Consider the following 24,267-nt stretch of genomic DNA (forward strand, 5'->3'; position numbering starts at 1 on the left):
AGATATTTATATCTGTCAACTTGCTCCATTGTTTCTGTGCCAAATATCCATTTGAAAGTTGTTCTTCTTTTCTGCCGATAAAGTGCCATAATCCTGGTCTAACCGTGGATGATTTCAAGATGATTATGATCGACATATCTTTGAAGTCTGTCCAATTGTCTTTGTAGCCCTATTTCTGTATGATCCAGCAATATTATATCGTCAGCGTGTAGAAGTCTGGGGATCTCGATTTTTCCCACCGATGTGGGGAAGATTCTAAGTAGTGGTTCAAAATCTGCAAAGTCTGAAATGTAAAAGTTGTAAATTGCTGGGGCCAACGGGCACCCTTGTTTTACTACCCGGTAGGTTGGAATTTCTGCATGAAGCCCCTTGTGTTCCAGGATGCGAATGTGATGATTTCCTTTTCCTGCCCTTTAAGTGTTTCCATCTGGGCCTTTTTTAATTTCCTGGAACACATTTATGAACTGCTATGATCTCCTTCGGTTCGTATGGACTCTTGAGGCCCATCTCTGTTCTTCAGAACCTTTGCGTGTTTGTTCTTGCTCTTTGTTTCTTCGATTTATATCTCTGTCTAGTCCAAAGTCCTTCCTCCTTCTTGTTCTTGTTTCTTTTTCTTGTAGGTTCACACGAGATTCCTCTGTGGAGTCTCTTCTAGGTCGGGTGTTTTGCCCCCTATTACCTAGCGATGGTGCTTCTATAGCTCTTTGATTGTTTAGAGGTTTTTGTTTTGGCGGAGGACCCTGAGGTTTTCGATTTCTATCTCTGCCATCAACTGACCAGTCTTCGTCTATCCTTTTTTTATTGTAACTAAACTATCCAAGTACTGTTTTTCTTTATTCTATGTTCTTTTCTTCTCTTTGACCTTCGATTTCTGTTTTTCAATATATTTTCTTTCTAATTGGGTTTGTTGTTCTGTTCTGTTTCTGAGCCCTTTGATACCCCTTTCTTCCGCTGTGGGTTCTCTTAAATCATACCCCCACCTCTGGAGTTTTCCGGCGTTGCTCAATAGTAGATTTTTAATTGTCGGTAAGATTATATGAAAGTATATGCTGTCTGTCCTGTTTATTTGAGCAAATTCGATTATGTTTAGATCTTCAGTGTGAAGAAGCCCCGTGTTCAGAGCATGCCCAAACAAGTTCATTGTGGTTTTCCTATTTAAAACCAGGTTATCCCCTTTGTCTTTCGAGTTTGAGGGTCCTGGTTGCTTTACTTTTATTGCAAAACATTGCAAGTTCTCATGTATGCATAATTTCTTCTCTTTGTTGTCACCTTATCTTTTCTGTTTTGTTTTCTCGCTCACTGACAGTATGTATTCTCCATTTAGGGCGTGGCGTGTTCTCGGCACTCTCCTCATCCGAGGGACAATTTTCTTTTGCTCAGCGTCTTGATCTGAAGTTTTGCCTTTTATAGATTTCCTGATGAAACTTTCTATCTCCTTGGTTTGTTTTATTCTGTTTTACGTCTTCTGAATAAGCTGATCTGTGTTTTATTGTCGTCTCCTTTTCCCTTGAAACTTTTTTTACGTCTTTCGTGTACTGTCTGGTGTGCAGAGGCAACTTCTTTAAACTGTTCTTGTCTCAATATCCTATTCCTTAGCACAGGTGAGTCCTCCACAAAGTATACTGTTCTTTTTTGGTCTACCCCTACTGGTAATTCTGGCTGTGAAGACTCAATTGAGTATTTACTAAGATTCATCATGGTTGTTTATGCTGTTCTCTTCTTCCATGTGTTCTCAAAGTAAGTGGTGCTCTGCATTTTTCTTTTCCTCATCTGTATTCAATCAACAAGTCCCGTTAAATACCTTTCTTCGTTGGAATATTGGCGCTACTTTTTTTCCCTTTTATCAGGTGTTGGCATTCGATCCTTTCTCTTTTGTCGTTTTATAGGGGGTGCCCTTTCAGCGTTTTTTTGTTTTCTTTTTCTTGTGCAATTTTTAGCAATATTTGGCTCGGTTTACTAGACACCCCTTTGTCCTGTACGCGAGAAATTAGTTGGTCAGGCCGAGTACCTTGTTCATGGGTCTTCACAATGCCCAGGGTCTGTGATGTTTCTACTTTATTTTGGCCGCATGTGTTTTGTGTCCCCTCCAGATGGGTTACTTGCCCAGCTTTAGTTGCTTTCATCTCATTAGGCATCCGCATAGTTTGGTTTGCCCCTGCTGTTTTAGCTGGTACTCCTCTTTCTTCTACTCCACCCTCCTTTCTTTTATGGTCTTCCAGTTCGATAGTTCCATCAGTTTGCGTCCCTGTTTTGCTTGTTTTTACATTCTTATTTCCTGTGGATTGAGGCTCTGTCGGTAATGGGGGCATCGTGCTTGAATCTTGTTCTCCTGACTGTATTGTCATTGTCCCTCGGTCTCATGTGTTAGACTTTCATGCTTCTTTTGCTAGTACATAGCCTTCCAAGTGTGTCAGTTTATTGTGCATAAGTGCCATCGTGACAGTGCGATCCTTGAGGGATTTGTTCAAGGACTCATATCGTTTTCCAAAAGGGGCCAGTGCAATTGTGACTGTCGACATAATGGCGAAGAGGTCCAGTTTGTTTGTTGGTGATTGTTTTCCAGACGTCTGTGATGTATCTTTTGCGTTTTGGGTCTGTAAGGGAGTTACTAGGTTATCAGTTTTTCTTTTTTAGGGGTGGAGATCATTCGCTCTCGCTGGTCCTTCAAAATGATTACACTTGTCGGATCGTTTATCTTTTTCTGTGCACCCTGTTGAACTGGTGTTATCAACTCAATTCCTGGTTTTTCTTCCGTTTCCTTCCTCCCCTTGGGCCTCCCTTTGTGGGCCTCATCTCTTTCGTTTTAAGATTTGGCATTTGGTTTTTGATTTTTGTTCTGCTCATCTTCCTTCTGGTGATGTGGTTTTCCTTCAGTGCAACCATTGCCAATCTCTTTTCTCGTGATGGCTTGTGATCTGTTTATTAGCGTCTTTCCCACGTCTTGTCCCCCTGCAGTTGCATTTATAGATGGAACTGCTGTGTTCTTTGGTTTGCCATAATGCCATCTTATTGGAGTTGAAGGGTTCATCTGTGCCACGTGTTCCACTGGTTTGGGGGGGCCTAGAGGATTTGTTGGGGATTTCGATTCCAGCTCTTCCAGGATTTCCGCATCCGATAATTCACTTGTATTTGTCTCTGCTCCCCTTCCCATTTTAGAGAAAAATTTCTCCAGCATTTGGATGTTCAAGTGCTTTGCTGTGAGGGCTTTTCTTAGTTGTGGCCCTTTTATCATTTTTTTCCGGTTTTTGTATATCTTCTCTGCGTGTTATTTTGTTAGATTGTCCGTTGGTTCACTTGGTTGTATGGGTATTTTCGCACTTGTCTCCACTTGTTTCTCTTCCATTTATTCCTTGTGCCCACGCTTTTGGCCCAGTGAGCCTTGAGGTTGTTTATTTTCATTGGTATCCAAGTCTATTTTACAGGGCGTCTTTATAGCTCTCTTTGTGTCCGAGGCTCTTTCGCTTTTTTGATGGCTCTTAAAGCAATCCAGCTTATCATACAGAGCGTTGAGAGAGTCTTCATGCTCATCAACTCTACTACTCTCTGGTGACTCTGTTGGATATTCCTCATATGAGTCATCTGATTTGAATTGGGGGCTTGTTAGGTCCTTTGTGGCTGTAACTGGGTGCACCTCTATTTGGAATTGCACGGTCGAGTTCGCCTTTCCACATGACTCTTGCATGGTCATGTCTCCATTGGGGAGCGTATCGATATGCTCGATATGCTCCATGCTGCTCTTCCTTACTCCTTCTTCTATGGGTGGGAAGCTTTTTTCATAATTTTCAGTTTTTTAATTTTGCATTGTTTTGATGAATATATCTTGCGGTTCCTTTGACTCTAGAGCCCCCTGGTTGAGGAGCTCCCTTTCTTTGGTTGCTCCACCCACTTCAATTTGCGCGGGTGTGTTCCCCATGATCGGGTGTGAAGGGGCGTCACTAGCCATTCTCCACCCGACGCCTGGTCCAGCGCCACTTTCTTCCATTCCTCTGCTGTCAGACCGCCGGTTCCTCCCACCACTGCTCCCCTTGCCCGGGCTCGGTCCATGTTTGCAAAGACGCTCCCGTCGGCGACCATGCCACAAGACACCGGCATTGCCTACGAGGTATGTGGGGAACGCAGCGGAGGGACTGGGGGGAGTTTTTTAGTTCTGTGGAGTGGCACTTACCTTTCCCTTCATTTTCCTTGACGTTCATCAAACTGTCTCGCAGGAATGTCTCTTCCGGAGCGGATTTTGTCCGTGATCTCTGAAGGCTGCTGTATGAGATCGTAGGGCGTTCTTCTCCAAAACTTTGTCCGCTCCACAGGTGTCTTCCGTCTTCTGATTCCCGTGGATGCGGTGGGGCAGCCACAGCAGCCATACTAGCCGGACTGCAGAACTGCTCAACCTCAGCGACAGCTCCGCGGCCACTCCGCGGGCTGGTTGAGTTTTTATAAGATCCGCCCACAAGGCAGTGGAAAGAGCGAAAAGACTCTCTCACACAGCTACGTGCACCTCTCTGCTCACTGGACTGTACGACTGCTCCACCTCAGCGACAGCTCTGTGGCCGCTCCGCGGGCCGGTTGAGTTTTGATAAGATCCGCCCACAAGGCAGTGGAAAGAGCGAAAAGACTCTCTCACACAGCTACGTGCACCTCTCTGCTCACTGGACTGCACGACTGCTCCACCTCAGCGAGAGCGCCGCATTTGGTACACAGTCTACAGGCAGTATGAGGCTGTCACTAATGTAAATTTGGCACACAGTCTACAGGCAGTGTGAGTCTGGCACTGTATCTGGGGGCATGTAAAGTTGGCACAAAGTCCACAGGTACTGTGAGTCTGTCACTAAATCTGGCGACAGTGTACATTTGGCATGCAGTCTACAGACAGTGTGTGTCTGGAACTATATGTGGGGAGAGTGTACATTTAGCACACAGTCTACATGCAGTGTGAGTGTGGCACTGTATCCGGGGGCAGTGGAAAGTTGGCACAGAGTCTACGGGTAGTGTGAGTCTGGCACTGCATCTGGGGACAGTGTACATTTGACACAGTGTACAGGCAGTGTGAGTGTGGCACTATATCTGGGGACAGTGTACATTTAGCACACAGTCTTCAGGCAGTGTGAGTGTGGCACTGTATCTGGGGGCAGTGGAAAGTTGGCACAGAGTCTACAGGCAGTGTGAGTCTGGCACTGTATCTGGGGGCATGTAAAGTTGGCACACAGTCCACAGGTACTGTGAGTCTGTCACTAAATCTGGCGACAGTGTACATTTGGCATGCAGTCTACAGACAGTGTGTGTCTGGAACTATATGTGGGGACAGTGTACATTTAGCACACAGTCTACATGCAGTGCGAGTGTGGCACTGTATCTGGGGGCAGTGGAAAGTTGGCACAGAGTCTACAGGTAGTGTGAGTCTGGCACTGCATCTGGGGACAGTGTACATTTGACACAGTGTACAGGCAGTGTGAGTGTGGCACTGTATTGGGGGGCAGCCTGTCAAGGAAGGAAGGCTGTCCCCTCCTGAACGCAGTGCTAGTGTGTGTAATGGGGGACCCATTGCCCTGCTTACTGAGACGGTGGCATGGAGAGCGTCGCTGGAGCCACACCATAGACAGAGAGGACGTCGAAAGGGCGCAGCATCCGGGTTGCTGCACATCTGCATCGCCGCAAGAGAGAAGAAGAGCCAGAGGGGATGCCACAGGAAGCAACATACGATGCAGCATCAGCTCCAACCACACTAGCCCACCAGGGCTTGTTACTGAAAAAAGGGCCCAAGAGACCTGGGCGTCATCAAGGCCCATACTGGAGTAGAAAAAAGGTGCAGGGGTAACCAGCTCACTTTAAGCCCTTCCAGAGCCTTTCCTATCACACCCATGTAAGCCAGCTAAGTGATTGGACAAGGTAAGTAGCAAATCTTGAGAGAGGCAGGGGTATTTAGGAGTGTGTGTGTGAGTGCAAGGGTGGGTTAGTTGGGTGAGTACAGAAGGCGGTGGAGGACGTCTGAGAGACCAGTGGAGGCAAGAGTGAAAGGAGTGCGGAGGTTAATGTTAAGGAGGGGGTCTGCAGAGTGTTTGTGTGAGAGAGGGAGAGTGTGAGTGTTAGAGGTCGAGTAGGAGTAGTGGTAGTGGAAGTGGAAGTGGGAGCGGTAGAGGTGGTGGTAGTAGTTGGCAGGCAGTGGGAGTAGCAAGTGAAGGAGATAGGTGGTAGTGGGTAGTAGAGGCATGTGCGGACACCATAAGCCTGGGTGTCCCTGAGGAGTTGACCAGGGGCTAGCAAGAGGGGTGAGCAGGGCACGATATCCCTGGAGGTACAGAGAGAGGAAGACGGTGATACAGTGGGATTGGTAGTAAAAGAATAGACGCAGTAGTAGAGGGAGCGTGGTGGGAGTGACAGTGAGTGGGAATAGGAGTAGCTATTGTCATAGAGGGAGAGGAAGGAAGAGACACTAATGGAGGTAAAAGGGTTAGTTGGAGGTATGAGTGACAGTAATACAGGAGTAAGAGAAGAAGTGAGATCGAAGGGTGGAGGTGGAAAGGCGGAATGAGAGATTGGAGGGACAGTGATGGGGTGGCAGGAGAAAAGCACGAGACACCAGTATTGAAAGGGGCAGGTCCGAAAGGGTGTGAAAGGAGTGAGCGTGATGCTGGGCGAAAGCCGGCACCATTTGTTACCCCTGAGACTACTGAGCGGGAACAATAGAGGGAAAGCTAGATGATCCCTAGGGAGTCAGTCATCATATTAGGGATACCCCCATCAGACTTAGAAAGAGAGCCCACAGGTATGTGTTACCGTTGGGAAGGGGGGGGGGCGATCATCCCAGAGCCTCAAGCGGTTTCGGATGAGGCAAAGGCCTGGAAATGTAGATCAGTGCTTGGGGAGGGTAGCAGCGGAGAGAGGTGGCAGCAGGGGCCATCATGCGGAGAGAGTAGTGCATGCTGTGGGTTTAGAACACACTCGGAATCAGACGCCATTTTAGGCAATAGCAGCCATATTGAAATCGAGGCCTAACATTGCAGTGCAGTTGGGACTGCAGGCCTAAGCCACAAGCATGGAAATAAGTGTATGAATGCGAGAGTAGGTTGTATCGCGGGCACTGGTGAGAAATGCCAGAGCTGCAAAGATTCGTAGATCTTTCATTGTCTCATGTTGCCAGCATATCGTATCCTAGGAAGAATGCAGCCTGCAACTCCACGAGGGGGTGAGAGCTCCCTGTGAAAAGCAATCCTATGAGAAGGAGGGCCAAACCTCCGAACTCCCCCATCCCAGCTCTAAGTAATGGGGCCACATTGCCCCGTCCCAAAACGGAGCATTCCAAGGCACCAGTCAGTCCCAGACCACCAACCATAACGCTGTTAAACCCCCCAATCAATCTGAAAAGATCAGAAAGCAGAGGCAGGCTGATTCACCATGAATCACTTGATTTGTGCTGAGAGGTGCTGGGAGGGGCAAAACAACAAACCTAAATCGTGGGTGGAGAGCTTTGGAAGGGCGTGGACATGTCTGGAATCGAGTTAGGGTTTGTCACTTACAATTACCTCAAAGTATCCGCTTAGCCCTTGTCTGCAGTATCATATTCACACTAGGTTAGAGTCAAGGACTGTGTTGCTTTTTATTCACATAACGAGCAATTAACTGTAGCCTCATGCTTGATGATGTACAAGAAGTCCACGTGGAAGAAGAAGAACAGACAGGGCTGGGACCAATGGCCTGGTATCCCTTATGGAGCAGGTAGCCTAATTATAGGGTCATGCCAACCAACATCTCGGATGTGTACTTCATGTAATTTACGTCACTGATGACGCTGTGTGACTTTTTAATGTGTTGCTTGTACTAATTTTGCCAGAATGTTTCGTGGCAGCAGAGTCCTTTGCTGATGCATCTCTTTTTTGGTGGAAATACACCTTGTTCTCTTTGCAAGAGGTGTGCTGGGCCCTTTTCCATAGTGGGCTGCATTTCTTCTGGTCTGAGCGTTGAGGGGTTTCTCTACATTTTTGGTGACCCTGGCATGAGCCCAGCGACCCCCGCGATGAAGGAGGCCTCCAGGCCACATTGCTGGAGGGGCCATGCCCACCTGAAGTGATCAGTCCCAAGCGCGCAACCTGCAGTGGTGTACAGGTGCCATTTTTATCAGAATTCCTGTTTGCTCTTTGGAGCGGGCGTGGTTCCTAGGAGGGTGCAAGCCGTTATTTGGACCCCGTGATGGAGGAGCTCGGATGAACATGCAGATGTAAGTACACCTCTTGCGAGCGACAACAACGGGGGCAGGAGTGAGTGCGGGAGCGTGGTATGTGTGTGTGTGTGTGTGACGAAGGAGCGTGAAGGCCATGTGGCAGGTTTTTTAATTGTTTATTATTACTATTATTGAGAGGATAACAGAAGAGGAAAAATAGGAGTGTGGGATCCTTTCTGAGTAAGGAGAGAAGGTGGCGCCATATTTTTATTGTAATAAGGGGATACAAAAGTAGGATCTCTGAATAATTAAAGAGCTCTCATTCCTGTACCCAATATATTCCGGGTGGTGAAAGGAGACCAAGTAGTGGTTGTTATTTTGGTTTATTGTTTTAAGTTGGTTGTTTTGTTGTGTTGAAATATTGTTGTGTAGTAGGTGGAGGCCGAAGGAGGGCCCTCGGAAGTGGTGTGGGTGTTGGGCATGCAGAGTGGGTGTGTGTGTGTGGGGGAGGTGAGGGTAAAAATATGGGGCGACTGGGAGGTGGGGACGGGGAACTGCACATTTCATGCAGGGAATCCACGCCCGCATCAGTACTCTAATGCCGGTGGAGAGGTGGGAATCCCCACCGACTTTACCTGCATTTTACTGTGTGCTAAAAGCAAGCAGTGTATATAGGTATCTGCTGTAACGGCAGTGATGTGTGTGGGGTCTACCTGTATTACTATGTCTGTTTATCCCCAAAGTTATGTTACAGTACGTTACAATGCTTTTATACAGCACCGAAACATAGCAGAGGGCTCAAGGACGTCATTTGGGGGCCGCCAGGTGTCGCAACCGCGACCCCTGTGGTCTCCCTTTCTACCCCTGCAGTCTCCCTTGCTAGCCCTGTATAAAACAATAAAATGAAACACATTTGTTTTCTTTTTAAATGGCAGCTCATGGGCAGAAGAAATGTGATAGTGTGTGTGTTCAAATGTTCTTGGTGGGTGGGAGCCTGTGTGTAGGATGCAGTGAGAGTGGATGTAAGAGAAGGTGTATGAGTGAGAGACTGGTGAGTGATGAGTAGGAATGTGATAGTGCGGGTTTGCATTTTCAGGGTGGAAACAAGGGTGTTAGACGCATCTGAAGGTCGTGTGCGATCACTTCCTTTTGATGTCACTCAGGGGTGGGTCAAATGACATCACTTCCTTTGGTGTAATCAGAGTTCAAGGGTCATGTGATGGCACTTCCACTAACCCTCGTGTTCTGGTCAAATGACATCCCTGAGAAGGCTCTTAGAGGGCCTAGGCTTGCTTGGAAGTTGCTGTATTTGTCACGGCCAGGATTAACAAGACTGTAGTCTGCAGAGGAAAAGGGATAGGGCTGTAGGGGTAGGAGGGTAGAGGTGAAATGCACTGGGACTCAAGTAGAGACAGGTAAACGGGAGGAGCGTGATGTTTGTGATAGTTTGGGCACATGGTGAAACAGACATAATTGATCTCAGATGTGACTGGAGTGCAGAAAAATATAGGGGGTAAAGAAAATGGCAACAATCTGTCATAGAGGCCCCACACACCGGGAGATGGTAGCCGTGATGCGCTCTATTCCAGGTTCTCCCCTTTGAGAAAAAGAATCCACCAAGAAGTACTCACAACAACGAATTTCAAATTCATGATACAAATCCACCAATCAATTCTTAATTTCAACATAAAATGTCATAAAAGAGACAGCACATACAATAACCACATAATCGTTCAAAGATATCAACTGATTAAACTGCCAGAGCAACTAAATTCATTACATTTATGTTCCAAAGGTTCCCCATCACAATACAGCAATACAGCTCCATAAAATAACGTTCCCCCCTCTTTTGCCTTTCTTTCCCACCCAATTTCCCTTTCTTTTAAAAAAGAAAGGAAAAAAAGTGGCAAGTGCGGATATTATCTCAATTGCAGTTAGGATTTTTTCATTTTTATTTTTTTCCCCTTTTATTTTTTTCCATTCCTGTCTTCCGCATAATATTCCACTTATGTATGGGGATAATGTTGCCTCCTTAAGCTTTAGTAATCTGGACCTCTTGTGCGTGTATGACAGTACAGCCCATCCTTTACACTGTCTCTCCACCATCAATAAATAACATGAAGCCGGTCTGCACTGTCAGATTCCAGACTCTCCAAGGATGGGCAGGAGGTTATTTCTTCTAATTAAGGAATACACTTGACATAATTGAAAGAAATGGAGAAGATCTTTGTACAGTGCCCCACACAATGGGCAAGTGGCATTCCCCTGGTTAGACCATGCCGCGGCAACAACCCCTAACAGCAATCATTTGCTCTTGCACTTGTAATCAGACATCTTTCCTTCATAACTTTGCTCCACAGGAGGTACTCTTGAATAGTGCTGCTGCCAAGGATCACAACGTTCTGATTTGTTTGTAGACTTAGCTCTTTGTACTCGCTTTGTTGTTTTTTAAGTTGTCTTTTACGAGTGATTGCGCAAGTGTTTGTCGCCTGCATGGGGTTGTTAAAGTAATCCCTTGCATCTGTCTTGAATAGATAGAACTTAATGTGAGCAAGCCCCCCATAGGATGTGATGAGTCTGCTCTCAGGATAATCTGTGTTAGACCCACCTCTTAGTCATTCCAGAGTCGGAGCCAATACAAAATAGGCTCTAACTTGAGCTCATCTTCCAGGAAAGAAAGGTTAACTTCCACAAAATTGGACATAGACCCGCGCAAGCCTAATAAGTGTTTTATGAAGTTACTAGTGTAGAAGCCCGTGTACAGAGGCAAAAGTGCAGGTTTACATTAACACAGTAGGACCACTATATCTAAGGCACTATCTCCCTCTACCGGCGACAACAGGCGAAGCTGCTGCATCGGACAGACATACATCTGGCCTTTTATTATATTGTTAGATACTCTATAACTTGAAGACTAGGCATATACTCCAATCATCAAATGGAGGCACCGTATTTGGCAATAGCCACTTGTTTTCACTTATACACCTATGGGCCATAGGTACTGGTTGATGTTTACAAGATCACACAAATCTGGAGATGTCACTTAGCGCCTGTTGCGTTTTTGCGCCTTGCTTTAATATGTAGTTTTTACCAGTAAACTTAGATGACAATCTTACCCCAGATAGTCAGAATCTGTGACCCATGGGATTTTGTGGGAGTTTGTATACATGGCAGGAAGTTTGTTAGCTGGTTTTCCGCTCTGGCAGATCATAATGACAGATTTCCCAGCATTTACCTGAAGGTTGAGAGCATTCATAAAGAGCGTGTATTGGGTAATCGAGTATTGTAAGGCATGCAATACCTCAGTGCTCCACCAGTGGGGTCTTGCCTGGGGGGAAGCTGGGTCTCTCGCAGTGACAGCGGATTTCTCACCCTCTGGTCAGTCGCTCTTCAACATCTCTCCACACATGCTGTCGGAGCAGGAAAAACAAAATACGTTCAGTGATTTTCCAAAATAATACGCATGTCCTGAGGACCACATCAAAAGGCAGTACATGGCCTACATTTAAAACCAAACATTCCCCATTCTGTTGCTGAGTAGATGTGCTCAAAAGTTTATTTGCACAATGTGCAATAGGTTTTTGAAATGGTTAAAATCTTTTTTACAAGGGGCAGTGTTATTTTTGGAAAGTATTTGGAAGGATAGCTTGGGGGCAACATGCTCGCCTTGGAAGCAAGACGACACGGAGCACCACAGGTTCGATCCCCGGGTCCGCGCTTAGAAACCTCTGGGTATTAAGCGTGTTATAAATAAAATATCATACATTCTTAAACAAAGGTCTGCAAAAATCTTCAAGATAAAGCTAAAGCATTCTTTTCATACAAGAGCTAAATTGGTTTCAATTCTGTATGTATTTTGTAATAAAAAAAGTAATAAATATGCCTCTCACGACACCCTCCCCAAGCTTCTCAAATCACAGCCTCAGTGTCTTCTATAGAACTCAAAACCCACATCAGAGAGACAGTGATTTTGGTGGTTGATGCTGGGCTACCTCCCCTGCCATCATCGCTCCCCACCCCAGCTCGTGTCCCCACTCCTACAGATCTCCCTCCGCAGGAGCACCTGAGGCAGTACAGAGGAAGCTGAGTGGGGCAGGGCGGGCAAGTTCTTGATGAAAGAGATTATTTTTTTTTTTCTTTATTTTGGTTGGTTAATTAGATTAACCTTTCAAAACGACATTATTCTTAGAGATCATATGCACAAATATACAAAAGGAGATTCTTTAACAATGATATAAAATTAAACTTAAGCAACTTAACTTAAGTATATTAAATAAAAACAGATAAAAACATCATACTATTTCAACTTATGATTGGTATGACTACTCATCCAAATCAAAATCAAAGGCAACACCTCGAATCCAAATATGATCACACTGTATACTGGTAAGTAGCAAAGCATTAAAAGCATTACGAGTAGTGAGAAGACCATAATTTGCATTCCTTCTCCCGTTCACCAGACATCAAGTTACTCCCTAATTTATGGTGGGCATAGAATCTTATTTAAGAATTGAACAGTAGCTATTCTTACTGTGATCTTTGATGTCGCAAATATCTCATGCCATAGTTCATCATTGGAGCGTCTTATACAATGATGCCTTGTTAATTTTCTAATAATGTCTTTCCTCTGCATTTTTAAAGCAACACATTCTATTAGTAAATGTTTCAGATTTTCTTTAGCTGTTCCATCATTGCAGAAACGACATGATGAAGATTCTGGCTTAATAATTCCCCTCCTTAGCAGGACTTGTTTTGTTGGCCATAGATTTAGGCGAAACCTCAATATTTGATTTCTGAGAGTATGTGAAGGACATTTTAATAGATAATCAGCCGTATGTCGAATTTTTTTATGCCCAAACAGAGCTCTGTCAAAGTCCTTTAATTTGAGACAGTTCTGTTCAGTTAAATTCCAATCCAATTGATATAATTTAGTTTTGGCTTTAGTAGGATTGGATAGTAAAAGATCTAAAGAGATGTTCGCTTCCGCCAAATCCAACAACACAGCCTCTCTCCAAGTTGATGGGAATAAATGGTCAGATCGTAGTAAGTAGTCTGCCAGAATCTTAAGTACACTCTTACTAGATAGACCAAGAACACATTTCCGAAATAAACAGCATCTCTTCCAAGATGCTTGTATGTTAACTGAAAGAATTCCCAATTCAAAGCGAATCAGTGCCATTGGGCTAGAGTTCGGGAGATTCAAAGTTTTCTTCCAAAACCTTGCCTCTAATTTGTTCCAATAACAGGCCTTCAAGGGTAACCATGCCTCGGACCCATAAGTAACAATAGGAATTACCTTTTGCTGATAAAAGATGAGAATGTGCTTGCACGAAAACTTGCCATACTTATGTTGTAAAATCCTCGCCTGTGATATCAAGGTTGACAGTTTACCCTTTATATTGTCTCCTTGAGGCTTGTTTGTAGGACAGTTACTGAATATAACACCTAATTATTTATATTCATTAACTACATTCAACATTTGCTTATTCAAAAACCAACAATACTGTTTCCTTACTCTTGACTTATATCTCCCCAATTCAATTACTTGCGTTTTCTCCAAATTTAGTGTTAAATTATTATTTATCACATACTGACTCAGTTTATCAAGCATATTCTGTAGGCCACTCGGCGTCTGCGAGATAAGAACTAAATCATCTGCATATAAAAGCCAAGCAATTTTCTGGTTCCCAAGTTTAGGAGCATCATTCAATACATTACAAAATTCACTGCCCAGATCAAGTATAAACAAATTGAACAGTGTGGAAGCAAGAATGCAGCCTTGTTTCAGGCCGCGCTTGGTGAGAATCTCTTCAGATAACAGCCCTTCCAAATTCATTTTAACCTTCATTGAGGTGTTAGTGTGAAGTAAATATATTAAGCTTACAAGCGAGGATGGACAACTAAATTTCAACAGTTTTTCAATTAGCAGGTTCCGGTCTACAGAATCAAAGGCTACTCGGAAATCAACATACACCAAATAAATTGGTTGATTTCTTATGGCACCTAACTCTTTAATTGCATTAAGGGTCGTTATGTTAATGCTAGTTCCAAGACCTGCAACAAATCCCGTTTGAAATGGATCTCGCCGATTTTCTTCCGACGCCCAAATGTTAAGATCCCTGAGGATAATTCTACTAAAGATTTTACCAGGAGCGTCAAGAAGTGAAATCGGACGATAAGAGATTATGGCTATGCACACCCAGGGTTGGACTGCCCCACTGGGTCATCCCCCGGTAGGCCTCTGGGCATAGGGCCTCTCTGGTGCGGAAGGATACAAAGCGGGCATCGCGTGATTCCACCTGGGTAATTTTAATTGAGTTGACTGCCTGCCAGCTTCTACCACCGACACAAGGCATGCTGGAGCTGCGCATTTCTTTTCTTCCCAGCAGGGCTGGGCATGAGCAGCTGGGCTAACCTGACCACGCTGGCTCGCGTCTGTGCGTGAGGGCCTGGGCACCGGGGAACTGCACGTGCCCTGCACACACATTGCTCAGGGCAGGTGCAGGGCAGGCTGCAGCAGCCGGGCAGCTAAAGGGCACTGACTGCAGTGGGCAGGCAGCAGCAGCCAGCCAGCCAAATTCCAATTCCAACAATGACGACTCGAGCGACAACCAGACCACTAAGGTAGGTGAGAATTGAGAACGGAGCAGCTGGCTGTTGGTGGTGGAGTCGGACTACTCCGAAACGGGGGGGGTTGAGAAAATGCATTTATTCATTTTATACGTTGATTATCTGAATGTATAGTAAATGCATTTTTTCACACCTTCACAAACATCGAAGATTTAAGAAAATTAAAGATTGCTTGGTTGGTGGGCGGCGGCCAGTGGGTAAAGCCTAATAGACAAGTGGATAGTCCAAAGATTATAAAACTATGGGGAAAAAGGCAGTGAGGGCAAAGTGTTTTGTGGCGTGTAATGAGGCACTCGGTGAGTTGTGGAACGTGTTTCTTTGATGCAGCACACCAGAGCAGGAAGTCGTTACTGTCACTTGATGGGTCCTATGAAGCCAAGAGTCCCAAGACCCAGCGTGAAAGTGTGGGCAAGGTGTTTAGTGTGCTGTGCCACTTTACAATTATTCGGGCACTCACACCCTGAACTCGGACATAGTGAGGAAGAGGCTTTATCGTATTCCCGTGAACTGATCACGTCGCACAGAGCGCTAGGTTGATTCCAGCCCGTTTCTGCTTTTGAAAACAAGGAGTAGTATACAAAAACTTTGCACACGTCGGGCGCTGGCAGGATTATGTAGTGATTGAAGTCTATTGGTGTTTCGAGCCTTTCACTTCACTTTTCTACTCTACATGCAAATTGTCGCTCTTAAAAGTCCAGCTCCGCCTGATGGAGAAGTCCTGTTGTTGCTCTTTGGGGACAGCCTACACGCGCATACAGACTAGACAAATCTAGAGCAGGCCAGCAAGGCGAGGGAGGGCTGCTTCCGAGTGGTGCCCTTTTGCGCCTCCTGCTTGTGTGCCTGCATTGGAGTGGGGCTCCTCTCCCGGCTCCCGCCCGCTCTGACTTTGTGACTGAGCAGTGGTGGGCAGCCTCTGCAGCTACTGGTCCTGGCCCAGTCTCTGCCCTAGTGTTGCAGGTGGTAGTCCACATGATGCAGGGGCCAATCTCTGCTGATTCCGTGGCCTCTCTCTCTCTCCCACCTTTTTGTTGGCCAGTTCCTGGAGCCTTTCCTTTGCTTTTGTTCACCTGGGTGTGACAGGAGCTGTGCGATCTGGCCAGTGGCATTCCTCATCACTAGGTAGTGTGTGCAGGCGAGGGAAGACTACACACACAAACGCACATTAAATCGTAGTGGCCTCGTTCTCTTTCGTACAATTCCAACACAGACTGCATACAGGCCAGTAGCCTGGTTGTTCTCACACACACATCGGGGTTCCTGCATTTGGCTCCCCAACAGCGATCTGTCAGGTGAGCCTTGCCAGGATCAAGCGTTTGTAAGCGCGTGGGCACTTCCCGGGTTTGAATGTAAAAGCAATGTGTGTCTGGTGACTCACGCCGTACCGACTTGAGAGTTGAGGCCCTCTTCAGCAAGGAGGGAATGAAAGAAAGATACAAATCACTGAAACATTAAAATGATTTGTCAAAGTAGGAATAGAAGGAAAGAGGAAGAGGGCTAGATGGTCTTAAGGAGGTTTGGGAGGGGGGTCAGGAATCCAGGAGGTAGAAAAAAGAAGCAAGACACGGAATATGTAAAAGTGTGAAGGAAAGGAGCGGGAGGAAGGGAGGAAGCTAGGAATGGAGGGAGAACAAAGGGGGAGGGAGTGAAAGTGAGCTATGAAGAAATGAAGGGAGACATTTTCAAGGGACAGACAGAAGTCCACTGTAAATGACTGGCCGAGATGTTATGCAAATAACATCAGGCAACACAACTTCCTTCCGTTAGAAGTTCCGAACACTGCAATGCGTGTGAGGCTGCATGCATGCATGTTTGTGTATTTATGCAGCCCCATTAAGCCCACTACATCTTATACGGACATTCTCTGAATCCTGTGACTTGTGTATCAGATGGCCAGTCACCGAAGCTTCCTTCAGGGTTCTCCAACTCCAGGTCTCGAGAGCTAATCAGCATATCCCTCATTAATATTCATTAATATTCACCAATGAAAAAGTGTCCCACTGTTGCAAATGGCAATTCATTCCTTTTGTGACAGACTCTTTGAGTAGTACCCAAGGGGGAGGTTTTTTAATAAAATGTGATGCAAATTGTGCATTTTAAAGAATATTTGTTCAACAACACTCATCAAAACTACTAGCTGTATGGTGAAGTAACTCATCAAACTGGCCCACATGGACCAAAAAAGTGGCCCACTTTTACAAAAAATAGGAAGTTGATAGGCAAAGGTCAAAGTTTGTAGCGACAAACAGCACGGCAATGGACGTCCCACTAATGCTGCACTGCATCAGGTACCCCTCTACCACAGGCCTGAACTACTCATCATAGTCAACTTTTCCAGGCACTGCATGAGAGAGCGTATGGTTTTTATCTTCGTTTGTGCACAGCCGAGAAGTGTGTTGCAGAGTGCAGAGTGTGTGTGAACTGTGACGTCACATAGACAATGGGCCTCATTACGAGCATGGCGAGCAGAACTCGTAATGTGGCGGGACTGTATGAACGGTGCCGGTGCCTTACCGGCACCTTTCATACCGTCACCGCCAGGGTCGTAATGAGGCTCAATGTTTTATAGGGGGTTGGGCCAGTGAACCTTCGTTCATTTTCTTTTTAATTTCTTTGCAGGATTTCGTGCAGCCCTCATTGTCTTCTCCCTTGTGCTTCTCGTTCATCGTTGATGCCCGCAGCCCGAGGTCTGAGGTAACTGCTGGTGGCGCCATTTTCTGATCACGTGCCTGTGTCACAACCGCTCAAACACAGATTGCTGTGTACACCAGTGAACATTTCTGACCGTAAGCCTATATATTTTCCTAACTAAACTTGCTCTTTACTAATCACATTACACTGCCAATTGTTGTCATTTATATTGAACACTAGCATGGCCATGGGTGGGTGTTTTTCTTTGGAAAGCAAACCCCAATATTGCCTTTCGAAAGTGCGATGTTACTCCATAATCATCAAGCAAGCAGCAGAAAAATGTGCTAATTGATAGCATCATGTGTGTGTAGGATCTGACAGCAGACATGGGACAATCATTTGCAGAGAAGTTTAAAGTTATGTTCTAAATTCACTTTTTAAAGTAGCATTTCTAACTGTATGTGGCCACAGCATAAAGAAAACTAAGGATAGTCTGTGTCAGAATGTCCAAATCAAGACTCTGGGCCTCATTACGAGGTGGGCGCAAAGGGATACCGGGCACCGTTTAGGACATCGGTGCCAGTAATCCCTTTGCGCCCTATTCCGAGGTCCCTTTGTGGGTCCATTCCTTAATGCCTGGTTTAACCAGGCATTATGGACGGGGCCTGTTAAGGGACTTCAGAGCTAATAACGGTACCGCAATTTGCGGTACCATTATTAGCGCCTTCCCCCATCCCATTGAGCCCTATGAGGGCTGAAATGGGAATGGGGAATGGCTTTCTCAATGGGGACTCACCGGTCCGGCAAAGGTCGGAATAGACCGGTAAGTCCCCATTGAACGAGGGCGGAGTCAGTACCGGTATTGGAGGTAGTCGTGGCACTAATAGCGCCATGACTACCTCCAACCTCGGAATGAGCCCCTCTGTGTCCAAAACCTGTACTTGCCATCACAACTATCTTCATCCACTGCGTAGGGAAGTCGGCAGCAAAAATAGTGTTCACAAACAAAGTTTCGAGCCCTAAGCTTTCCCTTACCCAAATTCAGAAGAGTATATGTATAAAGCCCAGCCAGGACACCTGTCCCGAGTGACCGACCAATAACAGACTTGATTGTAATACTTGTTTTGTTATAAGTAACCAAAACATGGAAGCTTTTTGATTAGACAAATGTTCTTTTACATTGGTAGATTTCATCATGGATAAAAAAAGCCAATGATGACGGGAAAAGAAAACAAGTTAAAGGAGGAGCTGAGAAAAAACATGAGAACAAAAAGAAAAAACTAGAAAAAGAGGCATGCCAATATCAAAAAGTAAGTGACATATTTATGTCAACAATACGTGTCTATCCTCAGGAAGATCCTACACCAGAAAGCAGCTGTTCTGTCACAATTACCACTGAAACTGAAGTTGGAGGTACAGGACAGGGTGATGAAAGAACTGTAATAGATGCTTCAACTTTTGAAGGTTGCCTAGAAGTACAAGCTGAGGAAGTAGAGCGTGATAATGTTGATATACTGGCTGAAGCTGAGTCAGCTGAAAATGTTGAGGAAGAACAGTGGTCAGGCCATCATCAGAAACCCTACTTGGCTTTTTAAAATTCCATCCATGACAACCAGAAGACCTTCCAATTCATTTCAATACAAAGAAATGATATCAACATAAAGATGGAGAGCAGTGGCAGTGGTTGACTTATTCATGCAAGGCTAGAGCTTTTTTCTGCATGGTGTGTCTTGCGTTTAGCAGAAACACAGACCGAAGTGCTCTCATTGAAGGATGCATTGACGAAAAGCATATATACCAAAGAATTGATGAGCGTGAATGATGCAACCTACACAGCAATAGTTCAACCTCTTTCTTCATGAGATCAAAGAATGCTGATATTTTTAGCTGTCGCTTTCAAACACAAAAAACTGCAAAACAAGAGGAAGTGAAAAGGAAACGGACCATTCCGGAGTGTGTGGTGAAAACAATTAAACTGATTGGCAGTAGCGTTGCAAACTGTCCCTGAATGGAGCCACGTTTCCCCAGCCACCCGGAAGAGCTGCAGGTAGCATCCCATCAACAAAAGGGGGGCAACGAGAACAGTGAGCCCCGCTGCGCAGGCGCCATCTGCCACCAGGAGAGGGTGCTGCCAGTGTCAAATGGTGGGCATGAAGATGGCCAGGTTTAGCCGCATATCAAAGCAGTGGCCATTCAGAAGAGTTATGCCAGCTGGGGTGGGTGAGGGGTCCAAGTGAACATGTGTGACGGCAAGGGGAAGCCATATTGCCCTGTGGCCCCGCAGCAATAAGGGAGAGGGCCATGCTAATTGCGCTGCCCACCAGCCTACAAGGCCCATCAGGGCGGGCATACAAGAGGATGACCCACGGGCCCATCAATCCATCCTTTGCATAACCGGCCCCAAAACCCTGTCACCAGTGTCTCCCTGCCCGCAGCCTCAGAAAAAGGGGGGAAGTGAATGGAGCCCGTGGAGCTGTCATTCCATCAGCACCCTGCAGCAGTGGCCTACCCAGTCTAGGAACGTGCCCCCATGATCTTCCATATGCATGGGTGCACACCCCGAACTGTGTGCTCGCCGGTCATCCGGCTACCACGAGCCAAGGACTGGGTCGATGTGGCCTCTGGCGACCCCAGGTGAGGCCCTACCGCCCCCTGAACGCGTGATGCCTCTGGAGATACCCCAGCAGAGGCCGGAAGAGTACCCGGTGGACCCTTTGGTTGCCCACACACAATGGTTGGGAGTCTCCAGACCAACACTGGCCCAGCCCAAGTGTGGAGTAGGACTGTATTCATATGTTTGGGGTGCCAGGGGTGAAGCGTGGTGGTGTGTCAGTGGAGCTATGCCCACTCACCCAGGTTAATAAAGGGTGTGAAAACTAGTAGGGTTTAGGGTATTAGTGCTAGTGTGTGTATTGTGTTGTGGTTTTGGGATTTTTGTTTTGTTGTTATGAAAAAGGAGGAGTTTTGCAGGTCACCCCTCCTGGGGGACATGGTACCTTCCGGTGTTGGTGTCCTGGTCACATGGGCTAACCATCTGACCATGCAAATGAAAGGGATGAGCTGTTTCCAGCTTGTCAGTCGATCCTATCCTGACTCCTGTGTCTTTGTGCACCATGCTGGTGCGGTGCAGCGTGCCTAAGGACCGCCACGTGGCCCGGTACAAAGACGATGCCCCTGCTGGGCAACACCACCTATGTTGATGGAGGCTGCCATGTGACCACAGCGATTGCGGAGCCCGGGCCAGGGTGCCCAGGACCGGGTCTGATGGGTCTGCAGTTCCGGTGCCAAAGAGCTGCAGAGGCCGCGGGGTGCCCCTTGCGGTCTGCCCGACGCTGAATGTAGCATCCAATGATCCGGATGCTGGAGGGTGCTCCCTCTGGTCCGCCCTGCATGGATGCAGAGTGGGTATGGGGTTTGGTGATCCAGGCCCCCCACAACAAGGAGGAGGACCGGGAACCTGGAATCCAAGGTGGGGATAAGAAGGAGAAAGCACAGAAATAGGGGTTCAGCATAAGCTCCTGAGAAACACATGATTACAGAGGAGTGGCGCGAGGTGATATTTTGGATTAATGCTAATGGTTGGGGCCAACCCACGTACAAAGTATATTGCAATGAATCTCGAGGGCAAGGCAAATGGAGTCTGCGATTATGTTACATGCAGAGTCAGGCATAAAATCAGCAGAAGTCAAGTCATCTATGTTTCATGATACATGTGTATTTGTATTCATTTTTATTTGTATAACGCTTACGTCAAAGAGCTAAGCCACACAATAAGAGGGAAACGGTACAATCAAAATGGGTAATACATTCTAGGCAATAATGAACAATAGAAAAGTACAATCAATTATTGGATAGCGTATATAAAAGCTGTGTTATTAGCATATGGAGTGAAAAAAACGCCTTGAAAAGCAAATAAAAAGACTGCTCAGAGATCGCTGCGAGCAGTCTTTCTAAATCAAACTGCCATACCCCTGCCGCACAGGAGTTTGTGCAGGGACTGACAGGCACAGCAGCATGAGGGAAGTCGCGGGAGTGTGGTGCGCATATTTCCGGTCTTGTGTGTGTGTGTGTGAGTGAGTGTCTCTGTGGGAGAGGAAGGGGGATGTTTGTGGTGGGGAAGGGACGGGGCGGATGAGTAAATGTGTGTTTGCGTGACTGTAGGAGAGGAGAGGGAACGTGTTGTGCTGAGAAGGGAGAGATAGGTGATGAAAGGGGGGTTCATGGGCTAAAAACACCTGATTTTATAGAAAACCCATGGGAGAAGGTGGGGGTGAGGGTGGGGCAGCATGGCCTTCCCAGTAAGTCGGGGTGTTCACAATATAATTTTTAAGCGTTTTAAAGGCCACACAAAATCAGCCAAATAAATCCTTTTTTTTTGTGTTCGCCCTTTACAATGCCGAAATATCACATCAAACGTTATCAGATTGGTTTGGAAGATACGCCGAGAAGACGAGGTACAGATAGACAGAGGTAGAGAGTTCCAGTGCTTGGGGCAAGCAAGACAAAGGAACGGAAATGGAAGAGGCACAAGGGGGTTTCCGGAAAGAAAGAAGGAACTGCTTCTGGGAGTGTAACACACGGGAAGGGGAGTAGATTGATATTAGTGAAGAGAAAAAGAGAGGGGCGAGATCGTGAATACATTTGAAGACAATAGAAAGTAAATGGAAGAGAAGACTTGACTCAAAAGGAAGGAGAGATATAGAAAGCGAGATAAGAAGAAACGGAGAAATGAGGAGGGAGAGAGAAAAGAAGATGAATGATGAGTTATATACGGAGCGCAGAGGGGCACAATGAGAAACAGGGAGTCCAAGATGAAGAGCAGAACAGTAGTCTATACGAGAACAGATCAGGCAGGAAAGAGGAAGCTTAGTAGCATGAAAAGAGAGGTAAGGGCAGGCACAGTGAATATTAAATAGAGCATAACAGCAAGAGCAAGCTGTGGAAGAAACTTACGGGGTAACGAGAGAGAAGGGTTGAATACAACACCAAGGTTCCGTGTTGATGGGGAAAAAGGAAGAGAAGAAGGGGGAAGACAGGGAGGGAGGAGGAAGAGTGGGAGCAGGAAAGAAAATAACTTCCATTTTTTAGGGGTTGAGGTGGGTGAAATGGGACGACATCCAATGTTGAATAGCTGAAAGACAGTTAGAAACAGTGGAGTGCAATGTGTTGGAGAAGGAGAAATAGATTTGGGTGTCGTCAGCGTAAAGATGAAAAGAGAGATTATGTGAGGAAATTAGTGTAGAAAGATGTATATTGAAAACAGAGACCTAGGACAGACCCCTGAGGGATCTCATAAAGGCGGGTACAAGAAGGAATGTTTGGCCAGCCCAAGTGACAGAATAAAAGTGGCTAGAGAGATAAGAGTGAAACCACTTAAGAACAGACCCAGAAAGACTTAGAGAGAGCGAGTAGAAAGAACAAGTAGATTAAAGCACGCGAAAGTCAAGGGCGCTCTCAACGTACACTGTTTGGCTGTTAGCTATGCCGCTGTCCCGCTTCGCTGCAACACTATGGCAACTGACTGATCCTGGCCATGCAAGGTCAGGTAATGAACTGCAATATCACTGACTGACACGCTCTTGCGCACTGTATCACCACTCTGAAAGTAAAACTACTCAATAACTGTTTCCATTAGACTCTTTATCTCTTCATAGCGCCCCGTTGACACTCCTGTATAGGAAACAGCATCAATCCTTTAATCCAACACATCGCTCCCTTTGCTCTGCAAGACCACGATATATTGAACTGCAACTTCAAAATCGAAAAACTTCACCTTATCCCAGCTCTTTGACCGGATGCCTAATTGTCACTTATCTGCATCAACCGACAGGACGCTCCTATTTACTGTAGACACCTTATGTTCATGCCTCATACCTTTCAACTATCATCAGCAGAATAGACTGGTTGAAAAGGGAGAGGCCACTTCTGCATTGTATAACATCTCCGGCTCTGAGGACTGCGGGCAACAGGCTTTGACTCAGTAGCACGGAATATCTGGCAGTCTAAGTTGTGCCACACACTGCCTCTCTCAAATTACTTTTTATGACAGACAGAACTTGCCCAGAACCACTTAGACCTTACACACATAAAGATTCCACTAAATGTTCTGTTTCTACGGTGACAGTGCTTTTTTGTGGAGACTCCTGTTCCCCTGTACTGGATATGATGGAAGAAGACCTCGCACAAACTACACATAACGACTCAAAAAATGGCCCATATACCAGGCAACGTGCTAAGGCGCTGCCCACTATAATCCCTAAAAAAAAATCACGTGGGAAAGTAATGATTCTCAACCAAAAATAGGACAAAGAAATTACAACCTTAATGAAAAAGGAACCACAAACAATTCACTCTCCTACCACACCACAGCATCAACTTTCTGCTACCCTCGGAAAATCCAATATCCAAGTCGATCTAGATACAGAACAAGACAAACCATTACAATTAGGAAAGAATGATTCCAAGAGTGATGACCTTACATATAGACCATCACTTGCTTCAACACTGCAAGAAAGAGACAGATCACCATCTAAAACGAGCAACACAGAGTCAATTTGTGAAAAGACACTTCAAAATTCAGTTCTTGAATTAAACATAACACCACCTCCAACCAGCTGTCTAGCATCAGATGGATTTTTTCAACATGACACATCAAGTCTGCACTCAAACTCCACCCTTCTCCACAAAAAAGAAAGTATGGAAAAGCAAAATAAAGGCGTTACACAACTACATAATAAGATGATCAAGCTTTTGCAGCTTGAGACCCATACTCCATTCCTTCCATTGAACCCTGGATTATCAACTCATGCCGATGCTGCGACAGATGCGAGCAAAGATCAAGCGACACTACTTGCCCTTAT

The 24,267-nt window shown here is 45.9% G+C and overlaps 1 protein-coding gene across 4 annotated transcripts in view; it reads right to left on the bottom strand.

The window, feature by feature from the left end:
* Positions 1-24,267, bottom strand: part of LOC138567400 (monocarboxylate transporter 13-like) — a 391,669-nt gene that overhangs the window by 95,275 nt on the left and 272,127 nt on the right. For all 4 annotated transcript variants that reach the window (XM_069645566.1, XM_069645592.1, XM_069645584.1 and 1 more), the window contains one exon: positions 11,451-11,559. The gene's annotated coding sequence lies outside the window, so the exon portion shown is untranslated. The remainder of the gene's footprint in view (positions 1-11,450; positions 11,560-24,267) is intronic.

This window comes from Ambystoma mexicanum, chromosome 1p (assembly GCF_040938575.1).
Source record: "Ambystoma mexicanum isolate Mex_15411 chromosome 1p, UKY_AmexF1_1, whole genome shotgun sequence".
NCBI lineage: Eukaryota > Metazoa > Chordata > Amphibia > Caudata > Ambystomatidae > Ambystoma > Ambystoma mexicanum.